Raw genomic sequence first — 19,331 nt, 5'->3', positions numbered from 1 at the left:
ACGGAAATTCCGTCGCGGATCTTTCGCGACGGAACGCCAATACATGTAATTGCATATAAATTACAAATAGCGGGCACTTACGCGGAAGATCGGTCGTTCCGTCGCGGACGATCGGTCGCTCCGTGGCGGACCGCCGACTCTCGAGTCTGCTCCGTCCTCCGCGCACGATCTTCCGTCGGCGGAAGATCGGCAATGTCGCATTCCAAGTATTTGTATGCATTGCGCCACATTCGGCGGATAACACGCGGCAACGACGCACGCACAGGATGTTCGACACTGAACGATTTATTATCGAAGTGCAAAATAGAGTTTGCCTTTGGGACTCAGAGAAAAGCCGGACAGAACGGCAAAGATAGCCGGAGATATAGCCGTTCTAAGTTTTGTATTTTGCTTGGTAATATAGTCCTTCGCTAAATTCAGCAATACATCAAATGATTGTATGGACATTCGATAATATTCGAGTGCTTTATCTGGATAATGTCTTAGTTGCATATACAAGGTATGAAATTGCCCAATTTCTAGTCGAAGAGTATTTATGGGATGAACCCAATATTTACGCTTTCTTTTTCTTTCTTCTTTAATGCCTCATAAATAGCTATCACTTCTATCGGATCCATTACGACCACACCGTATAAGCGTAGGCAGTCGACCGATAATCCGCCACTGAATATTCAGTGTGGCTGCAACGTATGGTAACGGATTGACTCCCGCGGAAGTTACGCGACGGAATTTCCGTCAAGTGTGGCGCTGGCCTTAATGTTTTCCCAAAGAATTTTCTGTTTTACAAATCATTTTTCTGAGACCCTGGCATTTTGATGTTGCAATGAAGGTTGGCGATGATTATTTTTGAGATGCGATATTAGCGCCGCTACGAAATTAATTAAAATTATCAAACCGTTATCCTCATAACTCAATGTTATCCTCCGGGTATTTTACTCGGCCTACTTCTGTGCTCCGCATGACTGAGACCGCTAAGAAACGCCCGAAGTTTACATTCGAATTTCGTCAATAAAAATATCGAGTCACCTCCTCGCACGCGCTCCTGGTAAAAATCTTCCTAGTACAGTTTTTTTTTTTTTTTTAATTTAGCAAAATAGTCTATCAATCAAATTTACAAACTTATGTACACAGTCGGGTGGTCTGTTGTAGTTGTTATCAATTAAAAAAATGTTTCTCCTTTAGCCTCTTGTATGGATATATTGATCCTTTCAATCCGAATTTGTTGCAGGATACCATAGAAATATCTGAAATGTAGGGATACAGATTACTTATCTTGTTACTCTGCTAAGGCACATGCTTACTTGTACAAATAAAAAAATTGTGAAAGGACCTTATAGGTAGGTTCTCCTACCTTTGTATTTTTTTATTTTAGGCGATGTGCTATACTCTGCATCATTTAGAGAGGAAGGTTTATGTCTTCAAATCATGCATATTATATTTATATCATGTCGTAAAAAAATATTTTCGGGAGCTTACATTGCAAAAGCTGGCTAAACCTTATGATTTACATGAAAACAATTAACTACGGAATCTTAAAAAGGCCTACAGAAATCCCCGATGGTATTTAAATTTAAATATAAATAATGTTTATTGTCATTAATTATTTGTCACACACCAGCCCAAATTTATAAAATTCTCTGGAGTAAATTCTATGAAGTACGTAAAAATAATAATATAAAACAATCAAAATTTGTGAAAAAATAATGCTGTTTTTGTATAATTCTATATGTCTATATATGTGAAAATGAATGATGGAATTGCCGAACGTCACAGCGGTGCTGCAAAGGTCTGTTATCTATGTGAGGATAGTGTGTCAGCGCTGAATTAGCAGCAGACAGATACCTGGACGGATGACGAACCTCGTGCTGGCACTGTTGGTGGACGCGGTGGACTCTCTCGCTGCAGTAGCTGGTCCAGTTTCCTCACCACCTAGGATTCTTGCTGCAGAGTCTATATATTCGTGTCACCTGTTCCTGTATTCATCACCTGTTCCTGCACTTCATTTTATTTAACTTAATTTCACTTTATTTTTTTAATCTTTATAAATTTTGTAATACCTGCATCAACTGTAAAGCGCCCCTGAGGTGATATCTCACAAAAGCGGCGCTATAAAAATTGTCCAATAAATAAATAAATACTTTGTTTATCAAAATAAAATACTGGCGGCCTTTCAAAAAACTTCTAAAAATCGTTATCAACATTTTTAAAAGGGTAAACAAGAGATTTGCTGGCACCGCTACATTTTGGACCCCGGCCAAATATAGTTTTCTTTGTTTCTCATTCTTATGACATGGCTATGTAAGTAGGTTATATTTTTGGAATTGAAATTCTTCATTTTGTTTACAATTTCCACATACACGTCAATGTTGATATTTTTTTTATTTAGTCGGATGATGACTATACGAAAAATAAAAGCAGTAGTTTGCTCATACACGATTTGTCGTGTGTTCCTACCTACCAGAGATGTGCAAAATGGGTACCCAAAACCATTTGAAATGCAAAATGGAAATGGGTCAAAAGTTTTCCTTTTGAAAATGCAAAATGCAAAATGGTTTTTAGAAAAGCATTTCAAATGCAAAATGCAAAATACATATTTTCAAAATGCATTGAAAATGCAAAATGGTTTCTCAGGTCAAACAATTAAAATAATTATAGAATTTAAACAGTTTTGTCATTTAATAATGGACATCAATAAAGAACAAACATATTACATGATGGTAAATCAAAAAATGCCACGACTACGGACTATGAACCACAAAAAATTTGCGCGGGACAAATGTTGCCAACGTAAAAACATAGAAACTGCTATCTAACATTTAATATTACAGCTTCATGGCCTCATGTTCAGTATTTGAATCAGTATTTTTTGTAATGGTATCACTCAATTGCCAGGGCTCCTACCAGGGAGCAACTTGACAAATGTAAATTATCTCTACTAGCGAGGTTGAGGACCGACTGATATTTGGGGCCTATGAAAAAAAGATGAGTGGAGATAGTAGGAAGAATGTTCCAAAAAAGCATTTAAAATGGAAAATGCATTGAGAATAGCATTTAAAATAGCATTTAAAATGCAAAATGCGAAATGGTTTTTACAAAAGCATTTAAAATGCAAAATGGAAAATACCCATTTTGCATTTCCATTTGAAATAAAGTACATCTCTGCTACCTACGTACTTTGTTAGCAAATACGTAAATTATCAAGGTTTAATTAATATCGAGAAAAAAGTATTTTTAGAAACTTCAATCCCGGATCCTAAAAATAACAAGGCTTGCTGCCTACTACCGCCTTATTGATTTTCCCGACTTCGGATTCCCGCTTGTTTGTACGAAGGACAGTCGCACAACAAAATATAGTGTTATATTTTCTTTTATGTTTAAATATTAATTGTAATAAATGTACATGGTTTACATAATACTAACATCTCGTAATATTTAATGATAGTAATAGGCGTAATACTTTCGAATAAATATGTACCTACCTAATAAAGTCGGTAATATTTTATCCCTCTCAATAGAGCAAGATGGGGTAGGTAGGTATCTATTTAGGTATGTGTTTGGTTGTTGGAAATATTTTATTTTGAAATCTGCTACAAATACGCAATAGGTAGCTAGTTATCTTCATTTATGTAGTGCGTATAATTTAATTGTCTATTTTGATCTTCTAATTTGTACAGTTATAGGTACCAATATTTTACTTGTTATTTCTATTAGTATAACATTGTTGTGAATTTTCCTTTATATTTGTAGGGCTACCATATTTGGCAACGCCGCACATCGCGACGGCAGCCGAGTCTGGCCGAGTGTTGCCGAGTGTTTCCGAGTGTTGCCCGGAGATGGAAGAGGAGGAATCGTAGTAAAAATACCACCACAATAATAATATTATGAATCTTCCATGTTTTGAAAGGAACATGAACGGAACGGAGCATTGGGAAAAATGTTACAGCAGCCATACTCCATTTCTGGCAACACAACACTCATTCTCCGAATGCATTAGGATGAATTTGGTCTTGCCTCATTTATAAAATATTTTTTAGAGGTAGATATTCTAAATTCCAATACAAGACGGAACGATTACACAGATAGGTACTTTCCTCAATATTTTATCTCTTTTATCTTTTATCCCTCATCCATAGACCATGGGTCGGTGTCGGTAACTAGCTATTCGAGAACAGTTTGAAGCCGCGGGGTGAAGGGGAAGATGTATGAAAAATTATTTTACCTGATGTTTTAATGACATGTCCCATCCCCTCTATTATCAAATACAATAAAATAAAAAACCGTTATGATTGCATTAACGTAAAAAAAACTAATAACAAAATTAAAATTGATTAATGTCTAACCTAACTTAACGCTTTCCAAAGTCAAATTCATGAAATGAAAAGAAAAAAAAAATACTTGCGAACCCAAATTCATTTACGAAGTTTTTGTCCCGGTTACTTTGCCGCCACTGGACCGCCCGATATTTGTTTATTTATTTTTATAGCGCCGCTTTTGTGAGATATCACCTCAGGGGCGCTTATTTAAAAAACCGACTATTTTTGAAATCGGTTCCTTTTTTTGGCTTTTATAAAATTCGAAAATCTGAGCTGTGTCTATGAACAAAAAACGTATCTAAAAATATATGTTATAAATGTAAATGGTAATTTTGAAATTTTAGAGCTCTCAAACCGGTTACAAATTGCTTTCTTCGGCGTTCTTTAATTCTCGACTTCTGACTGGCTGTAATTTATATTTTACTATCAGGAATTGGGCGAAGCCCATCAAAAAGCCATCTTCAGGGCCTATCAGTAAAAGAACCCGCGTTAGCGGGTTTTTATTTACTAGTAATTATTATCGTGTATAATGTAAATTCGTGTAAAGCAAAGACTTTACATTTGGGACCCGATATACAGGGCGTCTGGGGGTAAAGTGCACAAACTTCGAAAGGTGATTCTACATGATGGTAGGAGTAAAAAAGAACTTTTAGAAATTCCATTGTTTTTTTCCCATAGAAACAATTCAATCTTTTTACCAGAAAACTACCTTAAAACGTTGGAATTTCGAAAAAGTTTTTATCTTTTTTACTTTTACTACCTACCCATGGACACTTGTATTTTTCATGGGGAGCGGCAAGAAAAAAAAACATCGTATAAAACTCTCATTGGTCACTTTTGTGGTAGCCGAACATAAGAAGTGCGATGAATAATTGCTTATAATAAATTAGGAATATAATAAAATAGATTGACAATGATAAATCCAGGAAAACTCCATTAATTGAGGACTGAACGCAGATGGCGCTAACAAAAATTGTCCAAAGAAGCGAAGCTAGCAGTTCACAATGGAGTACTGGTACCTATAGTGATGTAAGGCAGAGAGGCATGGAACCGGCAGAGGAAGGAGGAAAGCAGACTGAATGCCGTAGAAATAAGATCCCTGAGGCATACTTGTGGTAAAACCATGTATGATGGTGTGATAAATGTGGAGATCCTCAAAGAATGCAAGGCATTGAGCATAAAGAGTTAGATTAAAAAATGGAGGCTTAGATGATTTGCGCATGTATAGCGAATGAACGAAGATAGGAGTGTAAGGAGAATATATGACGAAAATATAAATGGTAGCAGAAGTCGGGGACGCCAGAGGAAGACATGGCACGATCAAGTGAATCAGATACTTGAGTCGGGCCACGTCAAGAGTCATGCCAAATTTTAAAATCCTCATGAGAACAATAATGTGTCATTAAAGCGGGAGCTGATTTTTTGCTTTGAACTTGATATGCTTTTTCACAGGATAATTTCAAAAATACTGAAAAGCAACATCAACATTGAGAAATGAATTACGCAGTAGTAACTCTGCCTAGAAACCAGAGCTTCACGGATACCGGCGACCGCGTGAGGGGATTTTACAGCCGCAGTACCGAGGCGTCCGGGGAAAGAATCAAAATGTTTTAGCAATACTACATGTGGCGTGTTATTTTGATTTGATGCGTCATATCCTTCTGCCTAGCTGCTTTGGTTTGGCCAGTTTTCTCGCGTTGGCAGTACAAGTAACTGCGCAGTTGTTGCTCGTACGACAAAAACAAACCCCTTCCTCGCCGCCGCTCCCGCCATGCTATCATTGGCGCAGGTCACGTAGCTTTAGGTCTGGCAACGCTGCAGATTCAGAGCTCTGTTGTGAAAACAAACCTGCAGTTAGATAGGTAGATTATACTATATTTCCATATATCGTGATATCTTCGTACACAACACAGACTATCGGGCTACGTTGCGCACATTTACAAACATACCTGTTCACGTAACGCGATGCGTACCTACGTTAATTCAATTCACCAAACGTTTTATTCAATTCATTAGTCTACCACACTGAACAACACAACATATTGTATTGTTTATGTTCTGAACTTTTATTTAGAATAAAAGCTACCCATCTCTGACCACCTTTTTTATATTTTTGCCTTTTAAAATATCTTGCTTATTGTTATCGTTGGTTATTTATTTAATCTTCTGTTGTTTGGTATAGGGATTAAAATATTATAACGTAGCGTAACGTAACTTATGCGTAGTTCACACGAGGATAGGACAATACTATCTTGTCCTAGCTCCGGACCTATTGTCCTAGTATGAACAAAAGTTTGGATGATCAAGTCATTGCCCTAGAGCAGCGGTCGGGGAACTTTTTTAACCATTACCCCAAAATATTTTTGCGTAAGTCGATATTACCCCTTACCGCCATTTTGAAAAAAATACAATCTATGTATATTTAAATTAACATTATTTATTGAATTAATTTACGAATGAATGAATTAATGTAAGAGCAATTTGAATACAGTCTTCGGCCTATCGATTTCTGTTCTTCGTTTTTATGTTCATTATAGTGGAAAAGCCTTGTTCACAAAAATAGGTTGTTGCAAATGGCAGAAACTTTTATACCGCCTCCTCGTGTGCAATTTTGAAAGCCTTCGTAGCTTTTGACATCCAAAAAGATGACAGACTGGCTTTGCTCTCAAATTGAATACATGCTTCAGTATTAGATCGAAGTTTAAGTATTGTTTCTGCCAAACCCGGAGGTTCTTCTGGTATGTTGGCAATTTCACATTTAAAAGGATCTACAACCCAATTGAAATTATGTATATCAAGATCTGGAAAGTACCTAGTCAGAGAACCGCTCTCCGAGTTTGGTAAGATATTTTATAACTGTATCCTTGATATCATCAAAAGTAATATTTTCACATTCTTCCAAAATAGCAAACTAGAAAAATTTCCTTACTACCCAAAAAAACCATTTTTACCCCATTTGGGGTGATTTCCCCCGGTTCCCCGACCGGTGCCCTAGAGATAGGCGGGCAGGCTGTCTCCGCAGAACTTGTCGTTCCCGCGAATTATTCGGCTTAAAAATGTCGCGTAAATTACTAAATTGTTATAAATTATGGCGCAATTATTAATTATTAATTTTATTTTAATTATCGTTTATGGCGCATTGATCGCTCAAACATTAGGGACAAACAGCGCAGGGAAAACGCGGTGGAGACAATTGTTGCTGCTATGGAAATGCCTGATTTCACTTCAAATGAACTGAAACTAAAAATTAAAAGCCTGCGGTCAACTTACCTGACTGAGGTAAAAAAGATCAAAGACTCTACGAGGTCGGGAGCCAGTTCAGATGCCGTGCAAAAGCCAAAAACACCATGGTTTTATCAAATGGATTCTTTCATAAATTATATGCAAAAGAGAAAAAAAACACATTTTATTTTTTACACGTTACGCACACTCAGTTTTTTATTAGGTAGGTACCTTTATTTATCATTTTAAATTGCCAGGGCACTTGAACTTCATTTATAAAGTACGCCTGGCAGTTGTCTCTGATTTGTTTTGCGTTATTTGAATATCGATTTCCACCTGGCCGAAATGAAGAAATGTTGGTCGTGAAGTTTTCAGTTCGCCAGGTTCCTGGTCAAATACTTCCACTTATATAAAGTTCGGTGGAAACTTTCTTTTACGATTGAAATATAGTGCAATCATCTCATGTCGATGTTTTGTCTGCGGCTTATCTTAGATTTCATTATGATAATTAAGGCTTTACTTTTAATTGTAATCAAGTACTTTAAATTTGTAGTATTAATTTTTTTTCTCGAAGGAAATGTCAATTCTGGCTTCCATTTCTTTAGATCTTAACCTTTTTGCTTAACCTACAAAAGAATTATTGAAATTGACGTTAGCCTTGTAAATTTACCTGTGAACTCTGAAGAATTCTGATTCTGATAGTACCTATAGCAGTTTGCAAGTGTGTATTGTTAAAACAATTTTAAAAAATCCTTGTAATTTGAAGCAAACTGTGTAATCAAAATAAACGTAAACATAGCTTTATTTCTTTTTTTAATACTTCGTAGATAGCGTCACAATCTTCAGGTACATGAAACGATATATATATATATATATATATATATATATATGGCACCTTTCGACACTCTAAATGTATTTTGCAGCCGTCTGAAGCTCATTACTCATTAAACGTTACTAAAATAGTATTATTATTTGCAATTTGACCCGAGGTACGCTTTCTCTCATTACTGAGGCCTATAGAAGATCTACTCCCCATCTGATTCCAAATATTTAGTTCGTTCTCCAACAATTCTAATGCATCTTGGTATAAATAATATTTTCGAGAACTCATTCGTAACGCGCTTCGTCGTATATTCATTTTCTCGGCGTTCCACGTTTGAACTACTTGCGGTCGAATTGTTGTATTGTCCAATTTTCTATCCTGCGCGCTTTGGGCTGTTCACGGAATTGTAACAGGACATCATTGTCTTCTGTATTGTCCTCGTGTGAACTCTGCATTATTTAGGTACGGGTTAGATAACGGGCCGGTAGGTACCGTAAACCCCGAACACATTATTTAGTATTACTATTAATTATAAGGAGTTGAAATAATAGTACAAAATTTCGTTATGATATTATTATGTATCACAGATCATACATCTATAATATTATAATTGATACACCTACGTTGTGCATAACTGTATTGTTATTTTAGTAGGTAATTATTAAATCTATTAATAACACCGAACATGACAATGAAATTAGTTTAGTAACTTTTTTATTATGTTTACACAAAATTTTCAGTAAAATATCTATCACCTTATTACTACAACGAAATAAAAACACATTATATATAAACGTAATTATTAATCAATGTGTAAAATTAAATAATGCATTATAGGTGTGGCCTGATAACAATTTAAAATCAATTATAAAAAAATAATAATTCATAAAAGTAGCGCCAAATCCGGGGATCGGAATCGGAAAAAAACTTCTATCAGCGATTGCTTTGAGTTTGATTACCGCCATAGGCCATGCTGGAGACACTGAACTGACAGTTAAGATAGGAGACAATACCCTCAAATAACGTCGGAATCTTAACTACGTAAGTGAAGAAGTTATGCACAGAAATATGCGACGCGCGGCCATGGTGTATTGGACAGACGTACGATTGAATTCGCCATAACAAACCTCTAAAATAAAGCGACATAAGTGATGAAGTCGTGTAAAAACAATATAAGGCGCGCTGCCCGCAGTAATGGACAGACCTGAGGTCGAATTTGCCCTAGTAGGCCTAGAAAATTGATCTTTCATGGGGTTTATTCTTATTATTTCTGAACGTATTACTAAAATCTCAGATGTTTCTAGAGGGATCCCTCGGGAAGTTACTAATTCATCGTCTAAAAAATAAAATCTGATGTTTACCGCTAATTTTATAGTTAACGTTTTATAAAATTTTCTAATAATATTTTAACGGTAAGGTACTATTTGTATTTAAAATAAATATATATAACCTACATCCGTAGGGATTGCTCTAAAAAATGTATAGGGGCTGACTGATGTACGAGGCCTAATGGGACTTGGACACGGTCAAGCGGCTTGATCGCAAGCACGTAGTTTATTGTCTATGGCACTTTGTGTCAAGCATTTTGACCGTGTACCGAAGCTGGCTTGCAAGCATTGCGCAATTCTACGTGCTTGCGGCGAGGCTTGATGCGAATTTATATTTTTGTGGGAATAGACAAACGACAATAGACAAATAAATATCACGTATCATAAACAATGATATAAATTGAATAAAATTGTTATAAAATAGGTACTTAGTTATTGTTTTTGTGTTCAATTTGTAGAAATCCATCTAATTTAAAATTTTTGGAAGTATTTTAGTATTTTTTAATAATTATGACAGCGGTTTTCAAGGTCATTAATAATCAAACTGTAGAATAAATAATTTTCTGAATTTTCAATGGAGAAAACATATTTTTTGTATGAATACCGCACAAGATATTCATACAAAAAATAGCTGTAGCCTGTAATACACTTTGCAAATGCTCATGGGTAAAGCGGTACCTTAACTTGTACCATTCTTGACACCAAATTCGTTTCTTTTTATTATTTTATTCAAACATAAAGCTAACGTAAGAGCCAAGAACGCGTCTTTGACAGATTCCATTTTGCCGCGAGTCACGAAATGACAGGAAGGCATAGAAGTACATATACATAGACCACCACGAAATCACAGGAAGGCGTGGCCATGCTTGACGGAGAGGCTTGATGCGGGCTGTCAAGCCGCTAAGCATAGACAATAATAGACAACAATAGACAACAATAGACAAAAAAACTACGTGCTTGCGATCAAGCCGCTTGACCGTGTCCAAGTCCCATAAGTACCATCTACCAGCTAAAAATTTCGATTTCCAATATTGCAAGGATGAAAAAATCTAATTTAAATTTGAATAGTCAAAAGAATGTCAAGAAACATTTTAGGGTAAAACGCTCACTGGAAACATTTACATCTTTGAGCAACCTCAACGGTTCGTTGTGAATCATTTTGAGGGCTTAGAAAATTAACAGTGAACCGAGAAAAGTGAAATTAGTGATTTTAATCGGAGAATAATGTTCAGGCTAAATTTAGTCTGTCGGGAAAGGGGAAGGGAGGCTGTAACACGGTGCATGGGAGGAAATACTACATAATGTATGAAGGTTTATATACCCGGATCAATACGCAGAGAGGAGAGGGACCGTTCACAGGCTGGGGTGAATGGACAGGGAAGGCGCTAGGTTTGGGAACTTGTCCTTCACGGGTGAAGGACGCTTCATCCTTGAATCCTGGAATCATTACGCAAACAGCTGAATGGAACGTTTTTTAACAATAAGGGTCGGTTTCACCGAGTGGAACTAATTCAATAAACATGCCTAAGTGGAAACAAAATTTGAAAAATAACATAATCTACATTTTGAAATGTGAAACAGTTATTACGCGTAAAATAATAGCTGTGTAGCAAATTTATTCATTCACTTGACGGCCTCCGTGGTCGAGGGGTTACGTTGTCGACTACGGATCCGGAGGTCACGGTATCAATCCCGGCGTGTGCAAGAAAATTTTATCTAAATGTTTTGTGTTGTCCCAAAAATTAATTCTTTAAAAATAATCCGTAGTACATTTGTGGCTCACTCCAAAGAGGAATATACTCTCAGTATCGCCCTGGTAAAAGACCATCATTCAGAATTGCTTGAAATGGCTTTAGCCGTGTTTGGTGACCAGATCTGGATATCCAGCTACTTCCCCACCTTCCTCCTCCCAATCTCCTTCCCCTCCACTTTTCTTTTCTTTTTATTATCAATTATAAAAATATTTTTTTTTAGGTAGACCGGTCAGTGGCTGAGTTGGTCGTGTTTGGGTGCTACCCAGGCGACGTGTGTTCAATTCATCGGCTGACAATTTTTTCCGCTTACTGTGATGATAGTAGAAGATTTTCAAACATTGTCAGGTTATTCGTAACCCGGGAATGATTGTCTTTCTTTAAAAAATTAACCATATTCTAGAATTTGCATGGAGATATCAACCATATTCTAGAACATGTATTTAAATAAATCACATATTGCAAGAGAATTGAATTGATTTATTATTACGCTTTTTTTAAGTGATAATAATATATTTTTTTAGTATCGCAACATATTTAATATCCAACTGAAGTTTGTACTGCGATAAGTTTATTATTGATCGATAAATCGAATACAACTTGGCACGACAGCACTAAGTATGTACTTAATTATTTTATTACGAGTATTTTTATCAGCGACAAAATAACGTTATTATATTACTCAGCGGGTATTGGGGTTATCGAGTTTTGTTTGCCGAGGATATTTTTATATTGGATAGGAATGACTGATTATTGTACAACTTTAAATATAGGGTTCCTGGGGGTGCACAAACTTCGGAAGTTAATAACAGAATGGTTGAAGTAAAAAAGGGAAATAACTTAACTTTTTAAATTCCGTAATTTTTTCCATAGAAGTATATTATTTTTTCCATGCAAACTATTTAACTTCTTTACCTTAAAACTTTGAAATATCGAAGTGTTATCAATATTTTTATTCGTACTATCATGTAGAATCGTAGTTTCGTACTTTACCGCCGGACACCTTGTATTCACGGTGTCTGGATTTTTTTTTACTTAGAAAAATTAATTTTGTAGCCAAGTCTACGCTTCGACGCATTTTGACATTAAGGCGATGCACTACGTCGTGTAATATTTTAAATTGAGTCGCTATCAATAACAACCCTTACGTAGATGGCGATAAGGTTTAAATTCCCGCTTAACACCATCCGCCTGTTTTGATTTATTCAAGAAAAAAACATGGCCAAACAGTGCCTTTTATTTTATTTTGTGGATGTTCAGGCATAAATATTTAATTTTTTTTCGATCATTTTATAAATAACTTAATTTGCCACATTATACAATAAAATCATAACCGAAAATGGGTTCGTAAGTAGGAGATTTTGAACATTAAAGTCGTTTTCATAGGCCTTTACATTATTTTTTTCTGGGCTTATAAAAAGACCTATGGTAAAAAATACTCGATTATTTCAAAGGCCAAGATGTATTCTACTAGCAGTATTTAATTAAAGCATCTGAAACATTTCTAGGCAACTAAATTTTCAAACGAAAAACATAGATTTTGCATTAATACGTATGGCATCGCCACAGGCGACATTAACCCCATAGCAACTGATTGTTTTCAAATTTGACCTAAAAAATTCCAACTTCGGACTCGATTTCCTGAAAAGTTAAAATAAAAAAAAACATCACACCACGTATAATGTAGAGCCACCAGTTTCCCGCTTGTATCGAGTTTCTGGACAACGTGTATAGCAATAACGTGGCAAAATGTCAACAATAAAGTCACAAATAATCTATGTTGAGTTATAAAATTGATAACAAAATAATGTGTTTACCAGTTTGTGGACTATTAATAATAGAGATACTACCTAATGTTAATATAAATAAATAAACACCAGCTATTACGATGTTTAATTTACAGCACAGATACTAAAATGCACTTACATTTTCTAAATTCAATGTTGTCAAGAGAATTTATCAATGTAACCTTTTATGGGTCATTTGTATTTGAGATGAATTCGATGTTTTGAAATGCTGAACTTTATGGTTGAGAAATCCGATCCAAAAGTAGAATAATAATATTATAAGAGAGACAATAACATTTATAACTTAATATGGTTTTGTCGGTTGGCTCAAAATGCGGGCCTGTTTATAAAACACAGGAAGCATCGTTAATATGTAAAACTAAACAATCTAACCAATAAAAAAACTTGTCCCATATGTTTACCAAATGTCACAATTTTCTCGATTAGAATTAGAAAATAATAATATCACGCCTTCATATTTTTGTAGAATGCATTTTGGTTGGTTGCTTAATTCACAAGGGTTCTATAATATTGATTACACCCATGTAAATATGTTTTTCGATTCCTGTATTACGTGTTCATGTCTTTCATTGTTCAATTATTTCACATTTTTGAAATTAGTATAAAACAGAAAAAACTTTCCCAGTCCCAATTTTGCGAAACACGCAACATTCTTACCAAGTACCTACGTAACCAATGGCGGTCCGTGACTTTTCAGTCAGCTGTAGTGGTGAGATTAATAAATACGAAATTATTGATGTTGTTTTCAAAATTTTATTTATAGATTTTATTGTATGAAGATTTTTGGGATTCTTTAATTTGGCGAAGAGCAACCCCAAACTGAAAATCTGTACCTACAATTCATTTTTTGTTACTATTCAAGAAAACTGTTGTAGAAAACAAAAATCACGTCTTGTAGTTGGATGTTTGATTTAAATAATTTCATCACCGAGAATGATTATAATATTACGAATTGTCACAAACATAAGTCCAATGATTATCATCGAATGTTCACGATAAATCTTCCGTATAAATAAATAAATTTATTTATTTAATCAGAAGGTTAAAGTAATATGTATATTGAAAGAATAATATTATTGCATGAATAATGGGTACCTACATGTCTGTGGTACCTACCAAACATTCTCGTCAAACCAAAAAAAAAGTTTTAAAAGACATGGTAAAATAGATGTATTATAGTGATAAAAAAATTTACGTTTGATTTTTTAAAATGAAAAAGATTGTAGTTATTTTTATAAATGATTCATATTTTAAAAGTACCTACTTTCTCATTCATTTTATAATTATTTCATTAAAAAAATTATTAGGAAAACCGTGGTGCTAGAACTTTAAAGTAGTAAGTAATTTTTTTTAATAGAAATGACTTGTCTAAATCTCTTACTACATTTTTAAGGAAATGAAGATAATTATAATAATTGTCAATAACCATGTACCAATGCCTGCACATCGTGAACGTTTACACGATCGCGATCGATTTACGTGATCGCGCTTTCGGAGCATTTGGGCCAAAGGCTTGGAATAAACTTCCTCCCGAACTAAGGTCCATAACAAGTCCAACAGATCTTCGGATCTTCACATCTTCGGATCTACCGGATCTGCCCTGATGATGGACACTGCAACGCTGTCCGAAACGTCGGCTAAAGAAGGAGTTAGCGCAACACGGCATAACACCCAAAAACAAACAACAAAAAAAAGTCCAACAGAATTCAGGTCTAAACTAAAAACTTACATTTATAAGCTCTTACACCCTTAAATTAAATATACCATTCCTGAGAGAAAGTCCAGTTATATCCAATTTTCCAATTATGTCCTAAATCCTGTACCTAAACCTCGCTAATAAACAATTAGTTAATGTTACTTAAGTGTGATCTACCAGGTTAGTATTGTACTATATATTATGTCTATATATAGTTAGTAATAACATAGATCATTGTAGAAATGTATTATATACAAAAACGGCACTATGCAAATGATCCAAATATTATAATTATTTTATTATTAAACCTGATACATGTACCTACTTAATAATTTGATTTGCATGGATCTAAAGATTGTACGCCAACAGTGGGTATAATGTTTACCTGAAAAATAAAACGTGTATGTTATCACAAAGCTACTGGTACTGTTGAACCCTGTTACATACTTATACCAACTTATGTCAGTAATAATGTAGGTACTTATGTATTTGCTTGTTCATTATAAATATATAATAATTTATATTGGTACCTACACAGTTAATGTTCATTGTTTCCACCCTCCGTTAGTTTTCAACTCGATGATGCTTATTATAGGGGCTAGGAATATATTTTACAAACTCAGTGATCAACTTTGATCATTGAAAATAATGAATTTGACGATGGTAATTGGATGATTTGCTGGTAACAACGATAAAATTAATGATAATGGACACTAGGCCAATGGAAGGTAGTCTAGCACGTATTTGAGGTGATGCTTTTTGTTCTGTTTATATAGAGAAAAAAAGAAGAGTGTTTGTGTGGGTTTGTTTTTTATGCAAATCCACAGTTTTTTTTCTGAATTGATGAAATTTTGCACAATTGACCTTCAAAACAAGAGGAAGGACACTGTACATCATAAAAACCAGACCATCCCCTTTTTGGAGAATAAAGCACGGGCAACGGTGGGCGCTTCAGCTAGTCTATATAAAGAAAGTCTGTTGTCGAGTCTGCTCTTGAGGTGCACAACTGTATGGTAATATCCAAAGGACTCCAGACTCACTGGCGACTCGTGACTTTTGTAGTGCTAATATTGTAAAAATGACATTATTGATGTTGTTGTAGCTGAAAACGTTTTTTTTTTTCGAAAATTCGATTATCTGTATGAAGTTTGCATGGCTTAACTGAAATTTCCTGAAAATTTTCACACAAATAATCGATTTTTCTAAAAAAAAATCGTTTTTAGCTACAACAACATCAGAAATTCCATTTTTTATAATATTAGCACTCTAGTACACTCAAAAGTCACGAGCCACCACTGCTCCACACCCTAGAGTATCCGATGATGGGCCTAAATCAACATCCCTACAATTTACACCAAAAGGGCAGCATAAACAATAAATCTAATTTATATAAAATACAATGCGTAAATAATAGTTACTATTTATGATAATTTTTTGATTCCAAATACAATCCTACGGTACCTATTGTAGGTATGCAGCAACACAGCAACTCTATTTCCATTCAATAGTGATAGATATAGAATCATTGAGGGTCTGCCTACCTAAGTAGACAAAAGGGTGCTTTATACGATATCAAGTTAGAGAGTTGCACCGTCAAATTAATTAAAATAATATTATATTAGGTACTACATAAATTTCTAAGATTTTTTTTTAACCAGGCAAGTAAGTAGGAGTAATCTTTCTATCTTACGTTGGTTTAATTATCTTATCTATCTATAATTGGTGGCAACAACATACGATGATAAATGATAAGACTTCATAAATAACACGTAAGGCAATGGAAAAAACCCAACTCACGTCGCACACCGAGAAAAATGAGTACATATGGCCGATTTATTAAAATCCTGTTAAAAACGTGACGGCACACCATTTCCTAAAAAACTACCAGTACATTCAAAATATATCTAAACACGTTTTCACGCAGCTGCGCTTTTCTTCACAAATATAAAGTCGAAATGCGAAAATATCAGAGTTTTTATCAACACGTGTTTTTATTTTTATGAAAAGGTAGTACAACGTAGTAAGTACTTCCAATGTAATAGAAAACACTTGAACCAATAGGTAATACAGGTTAAACAAAGCAATCATTTTATTTGCTTTGCGTGAGAATGCAAACAGTTTTCATAATCGCGGGAAAACTTTAAACCAGTGTTTCTCAACGTGTGGCACACTCCCCACCAATACGAATTGGTAATATTAATGTTTTGAGTGCAATCCGCAGATATTTAATCATATTTATGTTCAAAAATATTTTTATATTGCAACCCCAACTTTCCGAAAAATAAAAGATGTCAACACGCGGTGTGGTAATGTAATTATTATCCGTAATTATTAATTAATGACACCCTTGGTGAGTTCCCTTCGAAAATAATAATAATAATAATAATTAGATGATTTGTGTAGCGCCGTTTTTGTGCAAAATCACCTCAAGGGAGCGCCCTTACAAATATATAGTATATATCTATTATTAACTACACCTACCTATTACTAACTACACGAGAAACGCTTTTCTCTATTGAATTTTGTAGTTACATTAAAAAGAAAACATTTTTATTGTAATTAGTTTTTTTAGTAAGTATAACATATTTATGTTTTTATATAAAAGAAATATATTTTTAAATTTAAAAAAAAAATGTATCATGTCAAGCCAAAAAAAAAAAAACTGAAATATTTTTCTATATACTATTGTAAATATTTAATTATTGAAGACAATGTGAGCGATTTCTAAACGAAAATCAGAAACAGAAAAATCAGAAAATAATTCGGTCACATCGTCCTAGATGTGACCGAATCCTTTTCTGATGTTTCAGATTTTCATTTAGAACTCGCTTACATTGTCTTCAATAATTAAAATTACAATTTGAGGTCTTACTCAATAAAGTTATTCCAAAAGATAAATATTATAAATATGTAACTTGCACTGAGAAATTTTTCGCTTGCAGCGCTTTTCCCGTTAATACTGAAACCATGTTTTTTTTGGGGGGAAGATTTTCAAAGCGTTGAAGTGGGGGCGTGGCGAAAGCCGAACAAACATTAACTAATAATACTCTAATTTAGTTACCTACGTTTATTTTAATTCAAACAATGCATTTCTATTAAATTTCCCACAATACAAGTTGTACACCTATTATTAACTAGATATTTAGTGGAGGATAGAGTGACAAAGGAGATGGTTCGAGGGTTCCCAGTTCCCAGTTCCCACGGTCATGGAGAATGCATTCAGCGTGTAAATAGAGAGAGGTGCAGTCAGCAGTGTTCGCAGACAATAATTATTTTTGTACTCGTTAAAAATAACACGAATACCTGCTTTAAAAAATATGGTTTTGATTCCATGACAAAAGAAAAACTTTTATTATAGGTACATCTAGAATATGTTATTAACCACTTATGAGATATTTTTTTATTCTATTTTATCAACTAAGGACGGGTTGTTTCACAGAATTTGAACAATTTATCAAATTAAAAGTTGACTTTCAAGTTCTGTTTAAGTTCTGTTATTATAGCATTATGGGCCAGTTGCTTCATATAACTGAAATAATCACAGAACTTAATAATTTAATAATTTCAGAACAGAAAAATAATTTGATGAATTGTTCAAATTTTGTGAACCAACTCGTCCTTAGTTTCCTAGATTGATCCTGGAGGCCTGGAGGTGGATTCCAAGGAATATACCCATCTCCCTCATTTTAGCTTTGGCATACACTAGAGCGATGGAGATATAGTCGTAGAGTAAAATGAAGGGGATAGGTATATTCCTTAGTTGAGGATAAAAAACGAGAATCCGCCTCCTGAAGAGTAAGTTCTCTAAAAAAGTTTGCATTGAAGATTGTAGGAATTACTTGGAAGACAGAGGAGTGAACCAGCAGACATGCCAATGAAAAGCGGCAGAAATTGGGGAGGGAAAGGAGAAGTGAAGAGGAAGGTTGGGAATTGAGGGCTGTTCAGATCTGGTCACTAAATAGCTACCAATCAACTTTCTACTCTGAATTACTTTATAATAAGGATAGTTTATTATACGGATACCTAATCGTCATCATTGTGCAAAGTTTGCATATAGTGAAGGGTGTTAAGATTAACTTTTAACTTCCTTAGGGGCTTTATCGAAGCCATAAAACAACGTTTATATTAATCCCTGTGAGCGCACATCGACAATACTTTGTTGTTCGACTTTTAGTATGCGGCCAAACTGCGCCATAGAAACAATAAATTTCTTAATCGATCGGCTGGCTTTATTGGAAAACGCACCTGACTGAAATAATAATTTTCCAATAACCCAAAATCATCACCGCTTCAAAATTAAGTGCATGACACAACATTCCATGGCGCCATCGCCATAATATCGCCTCCTTTGTAAAATGTTAACTTTAAAATATAGAAAGTACGAGAATAA

The sequence above is a fragment of the Hesperophylax consimilis genome, chromosome 3 (assembly GCF_061612785.1).
Source record: "Hesperophylax consimilis isolate HC1 chromosome 3, BYU_Hcon_1.0, whole genome shotgun sequence".
Lineage (NCBI taxonomy): Eukaryota > Metazoa > Arthropoda > Insecta > Trichoptera > Limnephilidae > Hesperophylax > Hesperophylax consimilis.
Note: the sequence above shows the minus strand (reverse complement) of the source record.